Below are 12,717 nucleotides of genomic sequence, written 5' to 3'. Positions count from 1 at the left end.
CTCCTCCCTTCTCTACTCTAGATATCTCCTCCTCTCTTCCTCCTCATCTTGGGACATCATCTCCCTACTCCTCCTCTCTGGCCGTCGTATCCTCTGGCCGTCGTCTCCTCTGGCCATCGTCTTCTCCCTTCTCTGCTATAGATACCTCTTCCTCTCTTCCTCCTTATCTCGAGACATCATCTCCCTACTCCTCCTCTCTGGCCGTCATCTCCTTTGGCCGTCGTCTCCTCTGGCCGTCGTTTTCTCCCTTCTCTGCTATAGATATCTCCTCCTCTCTTCCTCCTTATCTCGAGACATCATCTCCCTACTCCTCCTCTCTGGCCGTTGTCTCCTCTGGCCATCGTCTTCTCCCTTCTCTGCTATAGATATCTCCTCCTTATCTCGAGACATCATCTCCCTACTCCTCCTCTCTGGCCGTCGTCTCCTTTGGCCGTCGTCTCCTCTGGCCGTCGTCTTCTCCCTTCTCTACTATAGATATCTCCTCCTCTCTTCTTCCTTATCTCGGGACATCATCTCACTACTCCTCCTCCTCTCTGGCCGTCATATCCTCTGGCCGTCGTCTCCTCTGGCCGTCGTCTTCTCCCTTCTCTACTATAGATATCTCCTCCCCTCTTCCTCCTTATCTCGAGACATCATCTCCCTACTCCTCCTCTCTCGGCCGTATCCTCCTCTGGCGTCGGTTGCCAGTCTCTAGCCCCGTCGTCTCCTCTGGCCGTCGTCTTCTCCCTTCTCTGTTATAGATATCTCCTCCTCTCTTCCTCCTTATCTCAAGACATCATCTCCCTACTCCTCCTCTCTGGCCGACGTCTCCTCTGGCCGTCGTCTCCACCTACTCTGGTTGTCTCCTCCCTCCTCCTCCCCTCCACCTTTCTCTTTTTCTCTCTCTAGTGCCTCTTTCCTCCATTTATTCTTTTTTCCTTCTCCTCCTCTTTCTCCTCTCCAGTTCTCGTCCCCTCACTTTTATATCTCCTCCTTAGGTTTACCTCATGGGGCCTAGTAGGGTATTGGGCCTATTCTCTGGGCCCAATACCTACAAAGGCCCATCTTATGAAAATGGCTATTACATAAACTCTATTTGATTAGTGTATATTTCCACTACTAAATTAGATTAGTTGTTATAGGTATTTACTAAACGTAACTCTAGCTTGGAGATTATTTAGTAATTACAAAGTTTTTCAAATGCTTTCATTGTAGCGGTTCGCCATCAGCGGATTTTAGCGGTTTCAGTTTGGGTTTTACTATTTGTGGTTTTATCGGTTTCGGTTCTCAACGGTTTTAATATGAGAATAATAGCCATTTGAGAACTTGAAAATATTGAGATTTCGAATTATATTTTCTTTCTTGCCGTTATATAAATTATTCTAAAAAATATTTGCTACTATACAGAGTCTATAAGATATGAATACTATATTGATTGCTCATTCAAATTTCTTGTAATGTGAAAACTCTACTCTCCATAAAAAGAAAAAACTCATCAATGAAAACTTCATAGGTAATTATATACATGATGCCATAGTATCATTTTTTTTTTTGGTATAATTCTGAAACTTCAAAATTGCCAAAGTGTTAACCTATAACATTTGAAAAAAAGCACCAACTTGTGATCAAGCATAATGATGAATTGTTGCAACCCCTACCAAATTACATGTCCAAAAACTACAGATACATTTTGATCAAACGAAAAGAGACTAATGCCATTTCAAATGCAGAACGCCCAAAAATATTGTTGATATACAAAAGAGCGACTTTGTATCCTATTTAAATATTGGCTTAAGAAAAATTGTAATAGAATAAACAAACAATGAAGAACCAATTTCATTAGAGGAAAAAATGAGCAAGGACAGGATAACAATAGAAGAACTAATAATAGTCTGATTCTTTTATTCACAAACGTTTTGATAGTAATGAGGTTTTTATGCAAATAAATACACTAGAAGCCCAATCCATTGAGTGAAAATTATTTTTTTTCTTCGAAATATTCGTTAGTTTAAAGATGATCTACATCCAGTTTCTGATTTCTCATTAACCATTCATTAAGGTTAGTTCCTATTCTTTGAGGTTTGTTTGATGCATTTGCACGCAGTTTCCGATTTTCTGTTAATTATTCGTTGGGGTTAGTTCGATACAGTTGCGTCAAGTTTTTTATTTTCCGTTATTTATTCTTTGATGTTAGCTCAATGCATTTGCATCCATTTTCCAATTTTCCTTTAATTTAAATATTATTTGAGATTAGTTCGATATACTTGCATCCACTTTCCACTTTTCCATTTCTCGTTACTTATTCTTTGAGGTTTGTTTCATGCAGTTGCATCTAATTTATGATTTCATGTTAATTATGCTTTAAGGTATTAGTTTCCGATTTTCTGTTAATTATTCTTTAAGATTAGTCTGCTGTTGTATTTGTATTAAGTTTCTAATTTCTTGTTAATTATTATTTAAGGTTAGTTCAATTCATTTGTCCAGTTTAATGTTTCCTTAATTATTCTTTGAGGTTAGTTCAATTCATTTGCATGCAGTTGCATTTAGTTTCCAATTTCCTGTTTATTATTCTTTAAGGTTAGTTCAATGTATTTGGATCCAGTTTTCAATTTTTCTTTAAATATTCTTTGATGTTAATACATTTACATCAAGTGTTCAATTTCATGTTAATTATTATTCTTTGAGGTTTGTTCAATGTAGTTGAATCGAGTTTCTGATTTCCCGTGAGTTATTATTTGAGGTTAGTTCAATACATTTGGATCCAATTCCAATTTCCCGTTAATTATTCTTTGATGTTAATGCATTTGCATCTAGTTTCCGATTTTGCATTAATTATTATTTGAGGTTAGTTCAATTCATTTGCATCCAGTTTCTGATTTATCGTTTATTATTCTTTGAGGTTAGTTTAATGTATTTGGATTCAGTTTTCAATTTTCCGTTAATTATTCTTTGATGTTAGTTCAATGTAATTGGAACCAGTTTCCGATTCCCTATTAATTATTATTTGAGTTTAGTTCAATGTAGTTGCATCCAGTTTTGGTTTTCAATTGGGTTTTTTGTCATTTTTTATGAGACTTTTTTTTTTAATCTTTCCATTTGTAAGTAAATGGAGCATTGAGAGCATAAAAAACGCATCACGGCATTAAGATTTCCAAGGTTTAATCAAGGATAAGCTCAAGAACGCACTACGTGTTGTATTTGGTTTGGTATTGCTATTGTGCATTATTTCGAGACGCGTGACACTATTCTTGAAGAGCATATTTATCAAGAATATATTTGCTTCTCACTTTCGAGCAATTAACAATTAATTTTTCTATGTTCTTGTCGGCATATGTTTTATTTAGCTTGGGCAAGAGTTGTACAGGACCATTTAAATGTAAGAGTACGTGTAAGACCGGTTGTCATTGCTATGGCTTATGGGGATCCTAATTTTCATCAGGCATTTACGGTCGAAGCCTTAACCCAAAACATGAGGTGCTTTGGCCCAGTTGCACACGTATAAAGAACAGCCTCTCATAATGAATTCGGCTCGGCATGCAAAGAAGGTGCATAGCTGGAATGCAATTCAACAATAGTATTACTACTGCTGACACCAATTTTAATTTGTGAGTGTTTATTGGTGTACAAACTGAACCAATTTAGCTTCAATTGTTCATTATTCACAATAGAAGTTGATGAAACAAACATACACATATGGTGCATTGGTGCGGATACCTTATTCTTAATAACTTCATATGAGCAATAGTCTTCCACAGTTACACTACATTTTTGCGAATTAGTTAGTCAGAAATTAATTGGGTACCCAATAGCCATCACAAACAACACCAGTAAATTTGCCCACTTCACATTAGTATCAGGAGAGATGTCATAACACTGCAAAGAGCCTGAATCCCAAAAATTGTCCTCACCTGCCCAACAACGAAGAAGGTCCCAACATATTCATTCTCCAAAAGCCTATTAAGTGGGTGAAAATCTTTTGTCATAAATAAGACCTGCCCCAATTAGACTAAACAAAAGGACATTAAAAGTACAATCAAAATCAAATTATTAGATCTTCCCATAGAAATATTATTTTAGCAACACACTAATTTGGATGACAGACAAAAAGAGGACGAAGAAACTAACGTGTTTGATCAACTTGAGAAAATATGCTTCTATTGGTAAATTAAATAGCAGTGGTTCACAGCATAAGATAACAACTTCCTCTTTGATGCGAAAAAATACAAAAACACAAAGAAAACACACTAAAAAAAATCAGATAACTTGATTTTAGCATGTACATCTATAGACTTCATTTCATCTAGAGCGGCACGTATGTCCATCTCAAATTATGGACAGGACCTTGGTGGATTCGAACCACCATCTCTTGGGATGTATTTCACATCCAAGTGCTCTTCCATTGAGCTAAAGAACCACTTTAAGATGCTAATTTGCAAGATAACCAAGTTAAAAAGGTAATACACAATAAATATTTATTGAGCAGACTGTACCTTCGATCTCTCCTGGAGAAAAGACATCTTACATTCTTACCTTCTGCTAATAATTTGTATGTTGCTTTACCTGAAGAGTAGTATATATATATATATATATATATATATATATATATATATATACCTCTTTGACAGAGCACAGAGCATCACTATGTTTTTTTTTAAAAAGATATAAACATCCTATAGTTTCAAGATGGACACATCTTTAATATGCTGGATGGACACATAATTTATTTGTACCAACCAGTAGCACCAATTTTTTTTAAAAAAGCGTGAAAACTATAACAAATAATAAAATTGCCTACTACTAAAAAAAGTACATGCACTGAGCCACACCCCCGCTATGCATTTTGAGCTCACGAAAAAGGGAGGTGCCTGTTTCAACATTAAAGGATAAAGCCAATGAGCCATAGAACAATAGGTACTTAGAGGAAAGATATACAAAACTGAATAGAATAAGAAAATATAGAAAATTGTAAGTATAAAACAAAACATAAGGCAATTTATCAGACATCATATCCTTGCTTCGGTGAACCACCATGAATAAAAAGAAGAAAGCAGTCTAACTTGACATTTACCTGCCCATACAATAGAATCAAGCTGTAATTTGTGGTCAAATTCATATTGCTCATCAACATGAGAGAAAAAGGTCCAAAAAAATTAAGAAAAAAAAAAAAAAAAACACTTGTACTTAGTCCCAATTAGTCCCAGTTGTTCATGAAGGGTGTCAGTGTTCAATTCTGATTCATGCAGATATATAAGTTGATATAATATTTCTTGACACCCAATCTCTTATGAACTTCATTGCACAATTCTGTTCCTTTAAAGATCATCAGGTGTACTGCACCAAATATTTTACCCTGTGGACAATGTGTCTAAATTCCTAATGTAATAGTACTTCCAAGGATTTTAGAAAAACCAAAAAACTGTGTTTGCAATGATAAAAGGGAGCTATTTTTTTTTCTATACCTTTCGCTCCTCCAAATAAAGTACCCAAGCAATCTCTTTTTATATAGACTTCAACCACTCACTTTCCGTCCATCATCTCCATCCTTACTGTCTTCCTCAACTTATGTTTTTGTCTCCCTCCACCAAAAGAATTGTTTGACCCACATATGGTCACAGATTAAAATGATTTTGTTATTTGTTAATCTCACATACAGCTATATCATGTTCCTAATATACTTACCTCTAAATAAATCCTTAATATCAATTAAAATTTTGAGTCTGTGCGAACGAAAGTTGTTAAAATAATTTACATCCTTTGCTTGAGGGATCAAACACAAAAAAACAGAAGTCTATTGGAGCAGAATAGCTCAAGGAACATTGAGTGAGAAATAACACACTCAAGCATATTAAGCAATAATGTAGTAGCTAGCCTACCTACATTCTTCAAATTAAAATTATTATGTTAAATAATGACATACCATGGTCACAGATTAAAATGATTTTGTTATTTATTAATCTCACATACAATCATGTTCCTAATATACTTATCTCTGAATAAATCCTTAATATCAATTAAAATTTTGAGTTTGTGTGAACGAAAGTTGTTAAAATAATTTACATCCTTTGCTTGAGGGATCAAACACAAAAAAATAGAAGTTTATTGGAGCAGAATAGCTCAAGGAACATTGAGTGAGAAATAATACACTCAAGCATATTAAGCAATAATGTAGTAGCTAGCCTACCTACATTCTTCAAATTAAAATTATTATGTTAAATAATGACATACCTGGTACAACTTTGCTTGATTCTTCCTTTTCGTTAGCAGCAACCATGAACCTCTGCCCCTTATATGTCACCATATCCGGCACTTTCGGCGAGTACAAATCCCCGTCAGGCAAACTAATATAACATCCAATACCATCACCTTCCACATATCATATCCTTGAAAAAAAAAGAGTGATGATATAAAGAAATTCACATTAGATTACATTGGTAACTAAAAGAGATGGGAGTGAAATACCAACAACAAATCCAAAGATAAAACCCCAAACTCTCTCTTAGGATTAGGGATTATAATAGAGTCTATCTTAGGATTCTTAAAACCAATCCTACAAAAATCCTCGCTAAAAATACTTGTAAATTGGGTTTTACACTGTGTTTTTTCTATTTCTTCGGTTATTTATCGCAAAATTCTTAAAACCAATCCTACAAAAATCCTCGCTGAAGATATCTTTCTATTTCTTAAGTTATTTATCGCGAAAAACCACAACCCTCGGATTGTTTTCCCAACTCCTAAGTTTTAAGCCTCTTACATAACATTAAACGATTTAATAATCCATCGTCTGTGTATTAGTAATTATAAACCCTTATAATTATTAGAGCTTTTAATAAGCACTTATATGGTTATACCAAATGTAGCCACTCATATTTATGCAGCCATATCCTCATTTCCAAATTCCAATCACAATTTACCACAACTTTTTTTAGCAACGACATGAACAAATCAATTAAAGGTAGAATACAAATAATTCGATCAAATTTCTAAACGAAATATTTCAACAGTATAGAAGTGACATCATGCTCAATGACAAAGAGTATTTAATCAAGCAGATTCTAGTATAATAACCAAAACAGCCATTGGAAGAGAAAATATAGCCGCAATACTCAAAACAAACTCGATCATATTCCAATGCTTGAGCAATTGATGAATTGACATGGGTTGAGCTATATTATGTATATAGATAAAGATATAAAGAACCCCGTAAAAAAATGGTTACATCAACCTTGAAGGCTACAATGTTTTTAATCTTATGACCAATTCATATTTAATAGAGAAGGGTAAACATAGTAGTAATGTAAAAAAAAAGGTTGAAGCCATAATAATGCCAGTCTCACACAGGATGCAACAGAAACTGCCAATTATTAGTTCTTATTATGGACTATTGAACTTTAATCCAATGTGAACAAAGAAAAAAAAAACTTAAAGTGAGTGAACACCAAAATCAAACTAAATCCCGCGTCTTAAAGGCAGTAAAAGAAAAAGGATAGACACACCTCAATCAATTGTATTCACGACAAAGCAAAGCTACGACTGTGGATCCCATATACAGTTCCACTGCCTTCTCTCCAAGTGTAATAGACTCCCAGTCCTAAGGAGAAGAAAGTTGCCCGAGAAAAAATCCGCTGATAATTCTTTTTTTTTTGTAAATTGTATTGTTTAAGTATGTTACTAACTATACATAAAACGATCTAAATTGATGCAGCCAATACTATATACAAAACGAATGGCAGACGGAGGGGTAAGGCTAACACCATACTGTAAAGGGATTGTCACCAAAATAACTATTGTATTTTCTTTAGTCTGTAATTTAATTAATGTATTCAACCTCACCAATACGTGCACATAATGAAAAATAGAAGAGAATCAGTAGAAACCATTTCTATAGAATTGGACTGTGTTAATGGTTAAATACATTTGACTGTGATTGGGATCACTAAAAAACAAAAAATAATAATAATAAATACAATATTTCAACCCATAATCTATTTCGTAAAACAGAATTACACTACGTTAATTATTTAAAAGTCTTGGGCCGCATTGAAAAGTTTGTATATAAGTTGATTTTTCGAACAAAAACATATGCATATGCTTGAATTTAATAGCAATCCATACACAATTACACAAATGCTTAATAAAATCAAGGATTTTTCTTTAGGCATGTAAGTAAGAAAAATCAAACGATTGAAGAAAATTGAAGATGTACCTAATGAGTCATGAATGCACCTGTCCTATCAACACTTGTCCAGGAAGGCCTCTACTCCTTTATGTTCCTACCACTGAAACAGTGCTAGGGGAAGTTCTAGCTCAACATGACAATACTCGTAAAAAAATATCAATGAGTTTGTACTGAACTTCATCAATCGATTTCCAGCCCTTAAATTTCTGACAGATATATCTCACACATAATGAAGAAATATAGTAGTGCAAGCATAGCCTTGTTATAGTTGATGCATACGGCATAAAGCCTATTAGGTGCAACCATAAAAGGAAAAAAGATGTATAAATCCATAAATCCCATCATAGAAAGAAGATTTGTTTGCATCTAGGTAACCCATATGCTAACAAAAAAAGCAATTACCGGTTTCGTTTGAATGGTTAGAAAAGGCACTCAAGTAGTACATAGAGCTAGGTACCATTTTATATTATCTTTTGTGATCAGTACAAACTCATGAAAATTGCATCATCTGTGGGGATTGAACCCACGACATGTGGTTAAAACCACACGCTCTACCACTGAGTTAAGAAGGCAAAAAGTATACTTTAGAGAAATGATCGAAACTTCGCATTCATTTCAAAGTGTGGCATATAAGAAATATTTTCAGTTCACAAAATTATATAAGAGATTGTGCCTTTCACTACACCATAACAGGCTATTTGCAACGGCAAAAAAGCGTTGCTAATAATTTTCGCAACGCTTTTTAAGCGTTGCAAATATGGCGTGGGTAAAGTGTTGGAAAATTTTGCAACGGTTAATAAGCGTTGCAAACAGAAATTTCCATTGCTTTTTAACCGTTACAATAATGATTTGTAACGCTTTTTAAGTGTTAGTAATTAGTTAAAAATATTACCAACGGTTCTTAACCGTTGCAAAATTGTTAGTTAATTTTTTAAAAAAATTAATTTAAGTTGTTTGTAACGGTTATAAACCGTTGCTGATTGGTTGCTAATAAAAAATAATAATTTCTTATATTTTGTAGCGAGCCCAGCTAAACCAACAAAAAATGAATGGCATCCACAATTTTGTGTCACTGAATACCCATAAAAATGAAAAATTAAATAACCACATGTTAAGAATAGATATGCAAATTCAGACAGGCAAATTAAAACGCCATATTTAGCAAATAATAAAACCTCTGAACCAATTATCAAACCCTCCAAAGGTTCTCCCATTTATTTCTTCAAAAAGAATTGCCCATCAGTACAGACTACCCTTGAATCCCATAATGGTACCCCACCCAATCAAGCACTTCCTATTCTCCAATGATACCCCAAAGAACTGAAATCCACTTCTATTCCCATCTGATGTATGTATTTGTTTTTGTCAACTGGAAAAAAAAATACCAAAAGAGAGAAAATAAAAATAATTGGAATCTGCTTATAATGTATTTCCATTCACACAAAGTGCTTATAAGAATAAAATGTATGTTTTAGCCCCTAACCAGAGATTTGCATCTTCTAGATTATCATATCTAAAATGATTCTTAACCTAGGAGCCCTACATTTACTATTACATGGCAAATAAAGAGTTCCAACCCATTCATATCCCAAAATTGATTCTTACATGACTGTTCACTATTGTGTGTAAATTGGGAATAGGCTGCACCACCAAACTACTACAGCACATACACACTATTTGGTCACAATGGCAAATGATTGGTATACTGACTATGGCTAAATATAGACAACAAAGAACAGCCAAAAGAACCCATTTAAAGTTTGTTAAGCAGCAAGGCCTAAATTTTATATATTGAAAAGAAAATCTTATGAACATTTTGGGCTTTGAGCCACCACAAGTCCACGACTTTGTACAAGCAAACGAAAGAAAGGCATACCTTAGAAGGACTTTGATTAAATATTAAGTCCTTCAATAATGACTTGTTGAGATCAATAGCAGTGGGAGGGCGATCATTTCCATTTGCATAATTAAATATCTCGAGCTGTCTCATCGGATCATTTGAATTTGCCTGTAAAACAAATTGAATACAAAAGTCACTAATAACAATGATATTGTGGTTCCACATCCATAAATACCTTAACATAAAACTATGTTGGACATATCATAGTAAGTCAAAAACCTCAGAGTTATAAGACATTACCCTTGTAGTCCTGAAAAACATAACTAAATGAATGACCCAAAGACCAAAATTACCGATAACCTCGACATATTAGTATACTACTACAAGAAAATACAAAAAGTAAACAAACATTTAACTATAATCACCCCCTTGGACTTTTAAATAGGATATCAATGTTGTCAATGTGAGTTTTTTTCCAAATGGGAACGTAACAAACCAGCATAAATTCAGTGATTAATAGATTCACAAGCATTAGTAAATAAAGCAATGTAACTAAATTTCCAAGGTCTAATATGAAAGTCAAATGAAAAGAAGCATACATATCATCCGAGCTGTGTTGCATCCCACCATCACTAAAGCAATTGGAAAGCCATTCCTCAGAGGACTGATCCAACCCACCATTACTAGAAGAAGACCTATCTCCTAATATAGACCAAATAATTAGGACAAAGCTTAGCAAGTGTTTACATCATCCCTGCATTTCTTGCACTATAATGGAGAAGATTTAGGAGAAAAAACAAACCATAACATCCCGAGTCCCACTGTGTATTTTCAGGTGAAACCTCTTCCATGTAGTCCTCTTTGTCCTACATAAGTAAAACCGGATACATATGAAAATAGTAAGTGAAGATGTTCCATCACAGAGAATGGTACTCTTTTGGGGCTACTAACAACAAGCAATCATTACAAAGTACCGACTGATATATCGAGTAATGGCAATTCAACCCCCCGCCCCCCAGAATGACATTCAAAAGAACCCTAAACAAAAAAATTGAAAATTTGTACACATGAATATGCCAAGTCAACTATCCACAACCATTATAGGCGCATATAAGAGAACTGCATATGTTGCACAAACTGCATTATAAGTATTTTATAAATACATACTCATATACATGACAATCATTACACGACAAGAAAACTGTCCTCATAATAATGGTGGAATATACAAACCTTTGATTTTTCAAACTCAAATTGGGTGTTTTCATCGCAAAGTAGAGAATCGGTAGATAGAGGGCTAAACTGTAGCATTCACCTCCGCTTTACTTGAGATGAATATTCTTTATACTCTACCACTTCTTTGTTTGAGTTTTGACGAATAACTAACCTTGAAGTATATGGTATCATGATAAAAACATTTTTTTTGTACGTTTATTGGTTTTTACACTTATTTCCTTAAGTCCGAGGTTCACAGTCCGAAGTCCGAAGACCAAAGTCCAAAGTCCAAAGTCCATATTAGTCGTACGTTTTAGTCAAGTTACCTTACTCACGTGGGTTTGGTAGGATAGGTCGAGTAAGGGATCGTCCAAACCTTAGGGCTCGGAAAAGGTTCACAACTGGAATTACAACTTTTGGTGAGTAGGATTTTAGGTTTTTTAGTTAGTTTAATTAAATTAACGATAATGCACTTAATGTAAATTACTACGGTGATTTTGATGTAGGTAAACAAAGATAGAGAAACAGGGAGAGAGTTAATCATACTCATGCAAGAATCATTTTTCAACAGTTTATATTACACATCACTACATCTCTAATTGCCTCGTGTTCTGGAGACGACGCCGAAGTATCGATCCCTGGCAAGATGCCCACATCTCTCGAAAGCATCATCACTTTAGCATAAGGAGTTGAACTAATATTTCATCTCGAAATATCATTTCAGCTCCTTGCTTCCACCACATCACCGGACAAATTGGAGAGTCGTCTAATACCACATAGAGTCGCCATGGTGAGACATTTTAGTCGCGCGACGCGAGACCGTTTCGAGCATCGAGACTCAAATTTGTATAGTCTCCGGCCATTTTGGAACCGGATGTCTAATTTATGCCTAATTCCTAAGTAGTGATCCTAGAATATTAAATAGTCAATCCGATTCTCACACGAAGCAAAGATAACCCTCCTGGGGAATTAGCTTCATGGTCATTGAAGGAATAATAAAATTTGTTGTATACATTAAGTAAATATATACGGACGGGGAATTAAACTAGAAAAGAAATGATCATTATTAAGGGTAAAATGACTTACAATTTTTAAACCTAGCTTGAATAAAAATGACAGAGAATGTAAGTCTTTGAAATAAAACTAACTATCCGCTAAACCAAGCTACAACATGAAAATCTTTGGAGAAGAATATATATAAGTCCCCCTTCGTTATATATAGGTTGGATGGGCCGGAGAAGAATTAATTGGCTTTTGTTTGTTTGCTAATTGAGTCGTTCAAAACTTTGAGAATTGAAGTTTTGTTTTTACCTATTTGTTTTGTCTTTTACCTTATTAAGGTTTCGCCTTTTAGCCAATTTCATTTCAAACCATCCGCTTTTGAATTGGTGCGTGTCTTCCATATTATGAGGTGGCACCAATTTAAAACCATCACTTGCCACCGCCTCTATGCTCGACTTCGTCATGCCTTTTGGGCCCGCAGAAGTGGGTCGTCCATTAGTGTGTC

The 12,717-nt window shown here is 34.7% G+C and overlaps 1 long non-coding RNA gene across 1 annotated transcript; it reads right to left on the bottom strand.

Moving 5' to 3' along the window:
- Window positions 1–9,205: 9,205 nt before the first annotated feature.
- On the bottom strand, window positions 9,206–11,792 carry LOC147479856 (uncharacterized). The gene is made up of 5 exons (XR_015205598.1): window positions 11,229–11,792; window positions 10,798–10,861; window positions 10,595–10,697; window positions 10,032–10,163; window positions 9,206–9,524 (listed from the first exon to the last, which is right to left on the bottom strand). It is a non-coding gene; the product is annotated as an uncharacterized LOC147479856 (long non-coding RNA).
- Window positions 11,793–12,717: the final 925 nt, after the last annotated feature.

Source organism: Coptis chinensis, chromosome 8 (genome assembly GCF_015680905.1).
Source record: "Coptis chinensis isolate HL-2020 chromosome 8, ASM1568090v1, whole genome shotgun sequence".
Taxonomy (NCBI): domain Eukaryota; kingdom Viridiplantae; phylum Streptophyta; class Magnoliopsida; order Ranunculales; family Ranunculaceae; genus Coptis; species Coptis chinensis.
The sequence above is the reverse complement of the archived record's forward strand: the minus strand, read 5'-3'. Positions and strand labels throughout refer to the sequence as shown.